We start from the raw sequence: 13,697 nt of genomic DNA, 5'->3' as shown, positions 1-13,697 counted from the left end.
CAATCTGGCATTTGCTTTGAGTATGACTAATCTGTCTCCCAGTGCAACTAACTTGACACGAAGGTTAAATCTACTGAAGTGCCTCTCTCTACTTTAAAGCTTACTGTTTTGTGGAAAAGATGAGTATTTTCTTCTAGAACAAATACTATTTTAAGCAATAGATAATCGTTTTGTTCTTTGTTTTTTGTTTTTTGTTTTTTTCTATCAGAATTAAAAAGAAAGAGCTACAGAGATGGCTCAGCAGTTAAGAGCCTTGGCTGCTCTTCCAGAGGTCCTGAGTTCAATTCCCAGCAAGCACATGGTAGCTCACAACCATCTGTATCAGCATCTGGAGTCTGAGGGCAGCTATAGTGTATTCATATACATAACATAAAAAATAAATCCAAAAGCGGAAAGAAAAAGAAAATAGAAATAAATTCCTACACATACCCAAATTTTATGTGTTTATAATAGAACCATAGATGCACAGGAAAATCTATGCATCTTCCCAAACAGTCTGTGTGTCAAGGGCAAAACTGCTCCAGGTCTAGTGAAGTCTGAAGGTCATTGAAAACAGATGTAAGAAAGATGTAAGGTTGGCATGTTTTTTTCCATATAATATCTGCACATATCCAGATAGGTAGTTAAATGCACCACATTCAAACAAAATTTTATTGATGCCCCCCATCTAAAATCTCTGAAGTATTGTCCTACAATGCTTGAACTGTGCACTTACGTAATGAATACTAGCTCAAAGTCCTGTATTCTTATTTGCTTTATATTTCACAAGTTAAGATGAATTTCAAAGAAACATATTTACCTTTATATTTTATTTTGGTTTCTGCGGTTACAACAATGAATATTTTATTATTGAAATAGTACAGTGGTTTTGTAACTTTGTTAGACACTTTAAGTATTTATTTTTGGTGTTTAGGTGGGGTGTTACATTTCCTCTTACTTCTGTATGCAGGTTAATTTCAGCAATGTTGACACAGACCCTTACTCTCAGCAAAAACAAGAAAGAATTTGTACTAGCTAAACATGAATGATATTGTCCCACAAACACCAGTTCCCCAATTAGCCTGTTCTAATATGGGGATGGCTGTGGGGGTGAAATTTAAACAAGTTTTTAAGCCACCATGTTGGTTTCATTAGAAAATTTTTAAAAATTATATTATGAAAAGATGGATTTTTTAATTCATGCACTAATTAATTGATATTGTTCATCTTGTCATAAGGTTAGAACCATTTAGTCATTCAAAATTAATATTATTGTGTAGTTAAAAAACAAAAGAACATCATAAATGGGGGCATTTGAACATACTTTGGTGAGAATATCAGATGAAAAAGCAGTAGCAGCCAGCCGGTGGTGGCACAGGCCTTTAATCCCACTTGGGAAGCAGAGGCAGGCAGATTTCTGAGTTCAAGACCAGCCTGGTCTACAGACTGAGTTCCAGGACAGACAGGGCTACACAGAGAAACCCTGTCTCGAAAAAACAAAGAGAGAGAGGGGGGGGGAGGGGGAGGGGGAGGGGGAGGGGGAGGGGGAGGGGCAGGGGGAGGGGGAGGGGGGGGGAGGGGGAGAGAGAAAGTCTGTTGTCAGCTTCAGGTTGTATTGGATGATATCCTTAGCTTTGGGATTCATAGATGCTAGTGGGCTGCTGAGTCAAAACACTCCAAACTTTTTTAAATTGCCAGTCAAGAGGCAGTGGACAACTGATGACAACTAAGAGAACTGAAAGTGCCTATGAAAAAATTGAATCTGTATTTTAAAAAATTATATCTTGCCCAAATACTAAAGTTTTAATATGTCAATCTTCAGTATAGATGAATCTTACTTCTGCTAAATTCAGTCCACACTAATTAACTTTATAGGTGATAAATTAAAAGATATCTACTAATCCTCTCCATGACAATTCCTTAGAATGCTTAAATCAATCAACTAATATAAAATTTAATTATTATATGAGGAATTCCTTACCATTTTTCTATGCTATAATTTTGGCACCATGAAACTAAATTTGTATGAACAAACCAGTAAGTATACAGAGAGATACTTTTATAGCTACTATAAATATTTGTGTTTGAAATAACTGGACTAATACAACAGTTAACATTTGATTTTCGACCTTGTTCGGATAAAAGACATGCTAAGATTTCTGAGACAGCAAGACTCCAACAGTTAATCAATTAATTGTCAAGAGATTGAAAATTGGTGTGTGAACTACCGAATTCATCATTCTTCAAAGGATATGTACATATCTTCCTTCAGAATGAGACTGATATCCTAAAATATTCTCACCAACCCAAAGCCCTTACTTGAGCTACAGTTTAAATTTATACTAAAGTTATAAGTCGGGGCACTAAGAAATAGTTTCCAGCTTCACAAATTCTTTTTTTTTTTACTTTTCTACCTTTGGATATAGTTGGTCAAACATCTGGATTTAGTTTAGTGCTCAAATTATGCCAAAATTCTGTTTCCTAAGGTCCTTGTATTTGTTTTTACCTCAAACCATTCTAATTATAGGTATGACGTTTACTTAATCCCATAATAATTTCAATTTTTCTTAATTAAAATAATCACTATAACTTCTTATTCATTGTTAAGAATTATTTTTCCTGATCATCCTATGAAAAGTAAATTCCCATAATTTTATTTTTATTCATATCACCAACCTATTATTTGATTTGGTTTTTAATATCCATTGTTATGTTAAAGTGCCATCACTCTGTGTGTGTTTTCTTTTTTCTTTTACTGTTATTTATTCTTTATCTCTTTCCTGTCTACTTTCTCACTGCAAGGCTGGTGTGTGTGTGTGTGTGTGTGTGTGTGTGTGTGTGTGTGGTGTCCCCATCTGTCTGTGGCTGTATGTCTGTGTGTGTTTCCGTGTTATGTTGAGGAAAAAATAGGACCAAGAAAGTACTAGGAGTGCAGTGAATATTTACTAAGACAGAGAAACAAGGACATGGAATGATGGAATGGGTTTATGTACTTGAACTTCCACTTTCATTTCACAATCAGTACTTAGGAGCTCAGGAGAGACACATATTCGGCCATGTCAGCCAGGGAACATGAATGGAATTTTGTAGATGTAGTTGTATAAAAATGACCAAGGATAAAATATATCTTAGTTATACAACTTCCTGGACTCAGGAAAAATAAGTGAAACAGGTCAATACATAGGTATATCATTGGCTATGAGTAAAATTATAAATGTAAGCTTGAATTATCATCATATGTAATATACCATTATATTTTAAAGACATGTTTTTATTCTACAATATTAGTACCATAAAAACAAGTGCTTACCTTATTTAGCTCTGTTCTTTAGCACCTGTCATAGTAATAGGAACAGAGCCTATATAACATATGAAAGTTAATAGAAAAGCAAGATGTCATATTTTGATTCCTCTAAATAGGCTTGAATCCTTTATTTTCAACAAACTTCTACCTAAAATGCACTTGAAACTTTTTTATGTACTTCATTGAGACTTCAATATCTGCTAAAATTTGGGGAAATTATTCAAAATCAAAATTAATTAGATGAGGTGCTCTCTCATTCTTTGTGTGTCTGAAAGGATGTCTTTGATGCTTGTTCATCAGAGAGATTGTGCTGCAGGTGAGAACAACAATGAGTCTTTGAAAGAACTTCTTTCTTGAATCTGTGATACTGTAAATGACCTACTTGACAGAGAATCACCTAGAAAACCTTCAAAAACTGCTATGAATATTTCCATGAATATTTGAATGCTTACATATTTGTAATTTTATGGCATTGTGAATTTTATTTGGTATATATTTAATACTATAAATTTTCTCTCTGTGTCTGTATGTGTGTTTGTGTAGTGTGTTGGTACTTTATTAATTTTGTTATCAAAATGAAAATTAGTTTTGTGAATATTATTCAATTTAATACTTTCATCTTAAAGCATGAAAGAAGTGTGTAAACAACTCTAAAATTCTGAAGTAACTCTTTCATGAAAAATTCATGTGGAAGATAGCATGGCTCAGAGAAAGTATAAGGTAGCTAATAAGCTCATATACAGCAAATGTCGAGAAAAATAGAAAATGAGCCTGGTGTTTAAAGGCATCTAATTACATTCAGTGTGGCATACAGGAAGCTCTGTCATACAGTGGAAGTCTCTCACTGGAAGCACACCAGACTAATCTCAGATTTTCAGTTCTATAGAAGTGTGAGAGACAATGTATTTTAGCCACAACCTATGATACTTTTATGTAGCAGTCCCAGCAGACTATGACAACACCTTTCTTTTGGCCACTGTCACATGTCAGAGTTTATCTGCGGAGCCTCCAGCATAAGTCATGAGAGATTGAAAGTAGACTACTTAGTACATTTGGACATCACACAACTTAGAGAATCTGAGATAGAAGTGCTCACCTAAGCTGCTCATATATGTATTTCTAAGAATATCTACAAAAAAAAAAGTATTTTATGCTGCTAACATTTGGATAAATGATCATATAGACACATGATTTTTGCAAACAGTTACAGTCTAAAGATGTGAAATCTGGTGTCTTTCACTGTTATACATAAAAAAACACTTCTAAATTATTGTAGTGTTACAACACAGCTAATTTTGCATCTAAATGCTTTCAGCAAGAGAAATTAAAACATAGTCTCAGAAATACATATATAATAATGTGGATGGCAACATTGTCCCATACACTTCAATGCAGACATACATTGAAGATGGAAAGATATATTAAAACTCAACATTAAAAAGATTTTATCATACATGCAACATCATTGTACTTCAAATCATTGGGTGGAAGAATATAGTGAGCATAAAAGAAAATACATAAACAATTAATTTTATTAATACTAATTGTAACAGTAGAAATCTATGGTCACTTATATTTAAAATGCTATCAATAAAAACTCATCTAACTATACATTAATTCCTGAAAAAATTACTGATTTGATTAGGTTTTTTATTGAACAGGCAAGTTGGAGTTTTGTCTGATCTGTCACAAATGAATTGGTAGGAAGCAAATATGGTGTCAAAAAGGTATTTTTGGTGCTGTTGCAGTAACCTAGGTAACAGATGATTTCCCCCTGCTATGATGACATCAATGAGGCACAAAAAATTGGAGAGTTATTCATGACCATGAATAGCAAAATATAAGCTTATATTTTTATCTTTCCCAGTACCCTCTAAATGCATATATTCTAACAAAAATTGACTTGTCAAGATAGGCAAACCAAGTGTATCCTCAATAATGACTTTAGTAATTTTGCTTAATGAACAAATGTCAGTAGTATTTTACCATCTACTAGAAAATAAATATCTCTCTAGTTTTACTTGGGGATGTTATATTCAGGGAGGAGTCCTATGATGTAACATACATTCTTATTAGATCTTTGTCCACATCATTAGAAATAGTCTCTGGTTCACAGAAATAATATACTTAAAATGAGTAGTGAGGGTATTCTACAAACTACAGACTTTTTCCCAGATTGCTTATCTCACTCCAGTTAAAAATATCGAAATCAAAGTAATTAGAAAAATTTAATAATATACATTTTGCATGCCCACAAAATTTAGAGTTAAGAAAAGGAGACAGGATTCCTGTGGTAGAGAGTAACATTTAAGAAAGAACATAGACATAGGAAATGGTTCTGCAGTAGTAACAACAGTAATAGGCACAAAGACAGTCTTCAATTGATGCTCAAGGACGACTTATGAGGAATGATCACCTTCCATTTGCATAAGTGACTGGGGCTCATTATGTAAGTAAATGCCTAGCTACAAGTGAATGTCTGGCCAAATACCATTCAATGGTTGGTTCTCTTAAAGACTTTATCAAACCTTAGAATGTATTGTAAAACTGTTGTTTTGTTATACTATGCCTTCTCTTGGTTTGTAGCCAAACTTGATGGATTAAAAGTTTAAAAGAAAGAGACTTTTGTGAAAAACAAAACAAAACAAAAAAAAAAGAAAGAGACTTTTGAAAAAATAAAACAAAATATTTATATTTCTTCCTTTTCAAAATAAAAAAAAATCGTACAGAGAAAATTAAATGATTCTCATTATCTAATTAAATTATTATGTTTATATGTTAATTATTATATATTATTAATTAATTATTGTTAGCCATATACTAGAGAAGCAAAAAAATTCACTAAAATTATCTTTCCTGAGACAAATAGGAAGTAAAAGAAAATAATTTTAAATGTTTTCCATATGGTTTATCAAAGAAAAAGATAGTATCTTAAATGAGCATTTCAGTGAATATGCGTGTCCACTGATCCCTGATTCCACCATTATTTTAGCAACTACTTATTTAAATTCTGTTTATTCTTGAAGAGATAAAATAGAAAGAAAATGGGTTGAGAAAGTGTTAATGTATTAACTTGACTACTGTCATTTAATTTTGCCAAAATATTCTATATTGGGAATGCTAAACTTAAATAGAACTAAAATACAAACTGCTGAGGCACTACAAGTTCCTTATATGCACTCTTATGTGACATTCACTTTGTTTTGCACTTAAAATACGAATGCTTCCATCCCTGTAATTTTGGTTTTGTTATATCTAAATCATCTTGCTTTAATGTTTCTGGAATTAACTATAGAATAGAGTTGACATGCATACTTTAGATAGTATCTTCTATGACTATATTTGGCCATTTATATTGAACTAACAAAGACTAAAGGATGTATATCAGTTGGAGATGATAAGCAATATTTATATTACTTATAATAAGTGTATATATTTTTCCATTTATATAATCAAATGTCTTGTTTTATACTAATACACTATGCTATATGTTATATAATATAGTTATTATTTTTGATATATTTAGAATTACATGGCATATATAACACACATCCACATTGAAGTTTTGGGAATAGAGTCTATGTCACGTCAGTGCCATAGAGTGTGTGGTTTCCATCACTGCCCTTTGTTTCTGTTCTTTTGTTTTGGGCTTGTCTTTTAACTAGTCATTTTCTAAATACTAAGAGGTCATTTCAAAAATTGTATACTCTTCTTCAAAACTAAACTCCATCCATCTATAATTTTGTAGTATGTGTGCATGATTGCTACAGAAGTAGTCTTAGAACTGTGGGGAACAATAAAGGAAAATAATTTCACTGTATTAAAACTGTGTGACTAGATGCTTATAGATGAATTCCAAAGGTTTGTGACTCTCAGGTTCTTTCTTCTATGTTTTCCTAGCACTAAAACTCCACCCTGCTTTCTTACGTCAGCATACAAGCTTCTTTTGTATACTATTTGTCTAGTTAACGTTTAATAATTTCTATACACTCCCGGTATCTGTACAGATACAGATACTCCTGTACCTGCCTACATTACACTGACAACTGAGAATATCAAGAACAGATCTTCCGGTCTATGCTGCTCCATAATTCACACGTAGATGATATAGTAAGTCTAACTCAAATACTGTCCCTTTAATAAATTAAGGAAATTTCTCTATACTTCTTTGTTTTGGGTTTTGAGATAAGGTCTTTCTATGTTGCCCTTGCTGTCCTGAAATTCACCATGTAGACCAGGTTAGCCTTGAACTCAGAGACTTCCTAGTGCCTCGGCCTCCTAAGTGCTGGAATTAAAGGAATGCACCACCATGGTCGACTAATTTATTCCAAATTTTATGTATAGAGTGTTTAACAACTACGTATTTTAAGTATATTTTCAAAAGCAACTTAAAAAAAATGACTGATATTTACCAAACAACAAAAAGACCATTTATCATTTATTTTTCCCTAACACAAGTATATATTGAATATCAACAAGGTATATTTAGCAGTATTTTTGAGACACTTTGCCTACATTTACCTCAATAAATTACAGAATTTACTTTCTATTTGCCCTACTACATAGACTTTATTTTTGTAACTGAACTTGTATACATGGCAGGGTTTCAATTACTACCAAGGATCCTTGCTTTTAAAAACATCCCTTGTTTTGCCCACTGCTATGTTATTTTCTGTTCTTATGGCTTTCCTTATGAATGGGTGGAGAGTGTAATGTCAATGTTACTTATTTGCCATTTGCACGGTACTTTATCTATGCACAGCTGTACAATGATCTTATAATAATATAGAATTATTACCGTATTTATATTCACTTATATTATACTACAAAGATTAATATGATTTGGAGTTAAATTTTATTTTTATCCTAAGCCAATAATGTGGAACTTAATAGGGCCCTTTTTATTTTCTTTTAAAGGATATTCAACTTCCAGTGTATAGAACTAATGGAAAAGTAAACGCTCTCCCAGAACTGTGACGTGATGAGGCTTCTTACGTTTCAAAACAATCAATATGATTTGTTACACTAAGAGTTGCTTTCAGGTCACTGTACTTGAACAGACTACAGTCTGTATAATAGTAATGTAACAACAGGCATCTTGTTCCTCACTAACACTGATATTTAAGGACTCCTAAACAAGCTCTTTAATCTGCTTTTTTCTTGGTTAGGACACTCTTAGAAGGAGAACATAGTACCTTCCTTTTCTAACAAATCTGTTGAGGGTCTAAGGACACTGATATAAACTGAAAATTATTATCAATTCCTAGAACTTCTTTTTCTTTTAGAAGTGAAAATGTTTGTGTCTTGATATTTGTGATATCCTACAGCAATGCTATTTAAGTAATCTCTAGAATGATGGAGGTAATTAAAAAGCAAAATCACATCCTTTAAAATACACATAGTTGGAATTTAAGTTTCTAGTCATTGATAAAGTGCTGTTATTTCTTCTTTAGGATTTAGTATATTAAGTTAATTTCAACTTTTCATCTTTCACTTTTCTAATATGTTTTGTAAGGAATTGAAGAACACTAAGAAAAATTTTCTGTACGTTTTCTCAATGAAAAAGTTTTAAAATGCTGATGCCATTCCATAGTAGTTACTGCATAGTCAAGGAATTGCAAGTTAATCTATTAAATTAAACTTATACACATGGCCATAAAAGAAATGTACTTTTCCAAATACAAATTATAATTTGGAATCTAAGCTGTTCTATTTGGAATGTTCTTAAGTACATAAAGCTACTACTGAATAGCAAGGTGTGCCTAAGTCTATATATTATAGTATGACTTCATTTAATGACAGTATAATTGGTAAATTCTAAGATCCCAAGAAATCCTCCCAAAATTTTGGATTAAATATTTTAATTTATCCAAGGACCATTTTGACATAAGATATGTTTTCTAGAATCTTTTAAAACTGATATAGTACAATTTGGTTTTATTGAAATGACACATATTTGTGATTTTTTAGAAACAACCTTACCAAAATGATGACAGAAGTCTGCTTAAAGGTTCTAACTCAACTGTCTGGAAGGTCAAGCAGTATGGCTGTCAAAACAATCAGGATTTCAACCTAGACAATTACTCCATGATATATTTTTTTTTCATATTGATGAGTAGAGAAAAAAATCATCTCACTGGAGACACGGTTCAATTACAATGAGCGTTTAGTATTTCCATGTTCTAGAACCAATTTCAGCTGGGTAATTAAAGGAGAACAAGACATCTTCAAAATCAGCAATAAAATAGACATACTTTAAATTTACTTCTGTTGTGTATGTAAATATAGTGAGCTTTATATATGTATGCCAATTATATATAATCTTCACTGTGGTCTGGTGAAATAGTCTTTGCTACCAGGCTAGGATAACAGAATTATAAAAAAGATGAAGTGGTTTGCTGAAGATTCAAAAGACCCAGAAGTAACGATATAAGAATGTATGTAGGATCATATAGAAAGATACATGTGCATAATGATAAGTAAACACAACATGGTAGTTTGACGAGATTGCTTGTGAGACATTTGCATTGTGTTTAAATTTTTAAACATCTATATTTCAAAAAATAAGATGCTATAGCCAACAAGGAACTATGGGCCTGGTAGCAAAATACAGTACACAAGAGTAATGTCCTTTCAACTGGTCTTGTCTTACTTTTAATTTGAGTGAAAACTATAAATTATCTAAGCAAGGTTTTACCTTAAATTTTCTGTGAATTAATTACTTTAAGTTGAACACAAAATGAATGTAAGATAATCAAATGGCATTTGTGCAGTTAATTATTTAAATGAAAATCTAATTTTCAAATTGTTGTGGACTACAGCCTATAAACCAACTTAGAGTCCCAGTATGAGCTACACATTGTTAGACATTAAAAACAAAACAAAAAAAATAAAACAAAAATAGTTTTGAAATCCAGGCCTACTATCCAGGTGTTTGATCTATGGTGTGGTGGATGGGGAAAGAATTCTTGGAAAATCTGAGTCATACATACATCTGCTTTTTTACCCTTTCATATGGATTCTTAAGGCAGACTAATTAAATCCTGTGTTGACAACCAAAACAATTGCAGGTGCTTATGAAAAGCAAAAGTAGTTTTCAAGATAAAACAAGGAAAAGAATTTGTAAAGATATAGAGTAACAAGTTTGCTAATAGAGATTAACCCTGTAAACAATTTGGATTAAATTGCGAAAGCAGAGTATTTCTTTTATGTTTATGGTTTGCAAAAGTTAAAATCTGTATAAAACATAATTATGGCATAAAAAACTTTCGCAGTATTCAATATTTCATATGAAACACTTTATTCAGCAACAGCTAAGGACCTAAAATAAATATAAACATTAACAACATATTCAATAACAGTGTATATGCATGTATGAATGTGGCAAAAATTAAGTTAAAAAGAGGTCATAACTTAATATAGAGCAAGGAGGGAGTATATGGAATGGTTTGGAAGATGGAATAGAAAGAAGAAATATTTAATTATGCTGTAACTCAAAATTAAATACAGTAAAAAACTTAAAACTTTTATTAAAACTTGAAATTGATTATCAAAAGTTCAATCTAACTTGTTCCTGACCAATTTCTAATTCTTTGAAAAATAATTATCTGTCACTCCAAATATAATATAAGATAATTTTTGATAATCAAAATAAAGAGCCTTCCTTCATATAAAAGTTTCCTACTATACTCATTCATTTCTGCTGTATTTTATATGTTTCTACCTTTTAAAACTGGGACAGACTGAAGTTATATTAAAATAATTTACCAAATTTTCAAAATTTGACTTAAAACATATTTGCCAATATGTGTATTTGAGGTATATAGAATTTGGGACTATATGTACATAGATATTTATATATGTACATATGCTAAATTTTTTCAAGAACGCTTTATACATGACACAAATACAGTAAAATCTTTAATGGTTTTCATGATGTGTCATTTATGTACAATTCGAATCCTCATGCATATGGAACTGATTTACTGTGCCAGATGAACAAAATTGTAGGGAAAAATATTTATAAACATCATCGATGATAATAAGTAAACTTTTCTAAATAGGCAGACTAAAGACCTATTTCTTTAAAGGGAGCTCTGAGACCTTGTGAAAATTAACATTCTTAGACTTCACTCAGACCTCATGACTCAGGATCATCATCCAGTGTGTGGTTTAGGAATTTCCATTTTAGTAAGTTCCCAAGAGAGTCTCACAAGTTGTAAACAAGATACATGGAAGTTGAGCAAATGTAAGTTTGTGAAATTCTCCCTCTAAGGAAAGACATAAGTTTCTAACATGCTCATTCTTATGCTTTGTTTTAAGATTTATTTGTCTTTGATGTAGACACAATCTAGGGAGTTTAGTTGTTCAATGGAAACACAGCTTATTTGGAGATTTATAAATATAAATGTCCATTAAATGTTTCTTTTCTTCTCCTACAATGTTCAGTACCTTCCTCTGCTATTGTTTACAACACAGACCCTTAGAATCTCGGTTTTTGTTCAATATTATTGTAACCACTCTCATGAACCTCTGGACCAACTTTAGAGATTAATGGCATACTCAGCCTTTCAAATCATTCATGGAACTGCAGCAAATTAAACTCTGATCATATACACTGAACCAAACTACAGTGGTTGCTTCCTCTAACCTTACTGTGAGGATACAAAAACTATCTGTCTGGAATTCTTGTAACACATAAATCCATCATTTAAAATTCTGTTAAAGCCCGTCTAAGCTACTCTTATCACTGCAATATAATAAAATCAAGTAACATCAAGTTTCAGTTTTTAGATGAAAATTTATTCAAAAAGTGGAGTTGTTAGAGAAAAGCTATCTTAAATACATTTGCATCACGTGCATTAATAACGTAATATTTTTGGGTTAAAATAGAATGTTTGGAGGTGAAATACATAAGAATATACTCAGGCAGTCAGTTACAAAGTGTTTACTAAAATGAATGGGAATAAGAAAAACAGATATACTCTCTCCTGCCTGGTATAGATTTTATTCCACAGGTTTCATGAGTTGAAGAAATACAGGGAAGATAGACCCAATTTACTGATGCTCTGATTCCCAAAACAAAGTTTACTAACTTTCATAAGTGTAATAGGAAAATATGTGATGATTTTGAATAGAAAATATTTTAATAGTTTTACTATGGTTTATGACTTTTGATATTATTCCCAGTAAGTGTTCCTCTCCTCTTCTGGGACAACTTCTTCAACCTGTAGTTCTTAATGAAACTATCTACTGTACTCAATGTTTATGCCAAGGGGAGGGGGACCAAACAAATAAACAAACAAACAAACAAGAAAAGTGGTGAAGGGGTAAAAGCTAAGCACAGGCTGCCTGCCTGAATTGAGAAAGTAGAGATTTTACTCTTTGCTTTGCTTGACTCTCTTCTGTGTCCGAAATCAATGTGTTCTATCACCAATACTAGAGAAAGAAGGACAGAGAAATGTCTAGATATCTGCAACAAAGCTTATTGTTGTTATTGTTGTTGTTGTTGTTGTTATAACTACTACATCAGCTTCCAAGAAAACTTTGGCGTAGTGTCTTGATATTTCCCATAGATTCCTTTATCAGAGGTTGGGGAGGCCACAACCATAGGAGTAGTTTGTATAGTGGTTTGTCTCAAAATGTTAATACAGAAATGCATGCCATGGAAAGTGTGGACTTCCAGCCTGCTGTTAGTTCTCGTTGGAAACTGTAATGTGGTGAGGGCTACTTCCATGGTAGAAGCGTGGTGATCTATGCATGGAGAGATCCTGCTCTCATAGGCTTACTTCAGGGAAGTAGTTAATAATCTAGTGGAAACGCATTTCTGGGAGCACCCATCCTCAGGAGTTCGGCCAGTTCTCCCCACTTTTGTTTGTGCAGGAAGACTGTAAATCACTCATGCATACTTCACAATTTGGATACTGCATTTACTTGGATGAGCACTTTTTTTTTTTTAAGTCTGCAACCAGGCCAACTCTGCTCCCGATATATTTCCTAAACATTCATTGAACTATTTTCACTACCTCATGTGCAGTAGTCCCCCTCCCATCTGAAGGTAGGAGTAACATTAACCCGTGGTGGGTCCCCAGGCTTCTCTGCTGTATTTTGGCCCAGTGGCCTGACTACATGGATGTCCTTTGTAGATTTAGGGATGCTGCATGGTTTGACAAGCCTCTTTCCAGAGGGCCCTTAGCTGGACCGCTGTCCTTGGTGCTGAATCGTGTTTGCCTCTCTGGGATTCAGCTGCCGGGTCAGTGGGGCTGGATAGAAAACCTGGCTGATTGAAAGCTCAGGTGCAGAACCAAAGAAGACTGTAGTGTATAATAAAAACAGCTCTGTCCCCGCCCCCAATCCTCCCTCACACAGATCACGCTTGTGTTCGCCAGGACCCCATTTGTAATTTTCTCTTCCA

At 32.8% G+C, this 13,697-nt stretch overlaps 1 protein-coding gene across 2 annotated transcripts in view; it reads right to left on the bottom strand.

Moving 5' to 3' along the window:
• Gabrg2 (gamma-aminobutyric acid type A receptor subunit gamma2) overlaps positions 1 to 13,697 on the bottom strand; it is a 91,520-nt gene that overhangs the window by 76,910 nt on the left and 913 nt on the right. The window lies entirely within an intron of this gene.

Source organism: Mus caroli, unplaced genomic scaffold, assembly GCF_978045245.1.
Source record: "Mus caroli unplaced genomic scaffold, Mus_caroli_1 scaffold_13, whole genome shotgun sequence".
Classification (NCBI taxonomy): domain Eukaryota; kingdom Metazoa; phylum Chordata; class Mammalia; order Rodentia; family Muridae; genus Mus; species Mus caroli.
Note: the sequence above shows the minus strand (reverse complement) of the source record. Positions and strands in the feature narration are given on the sequence as shown.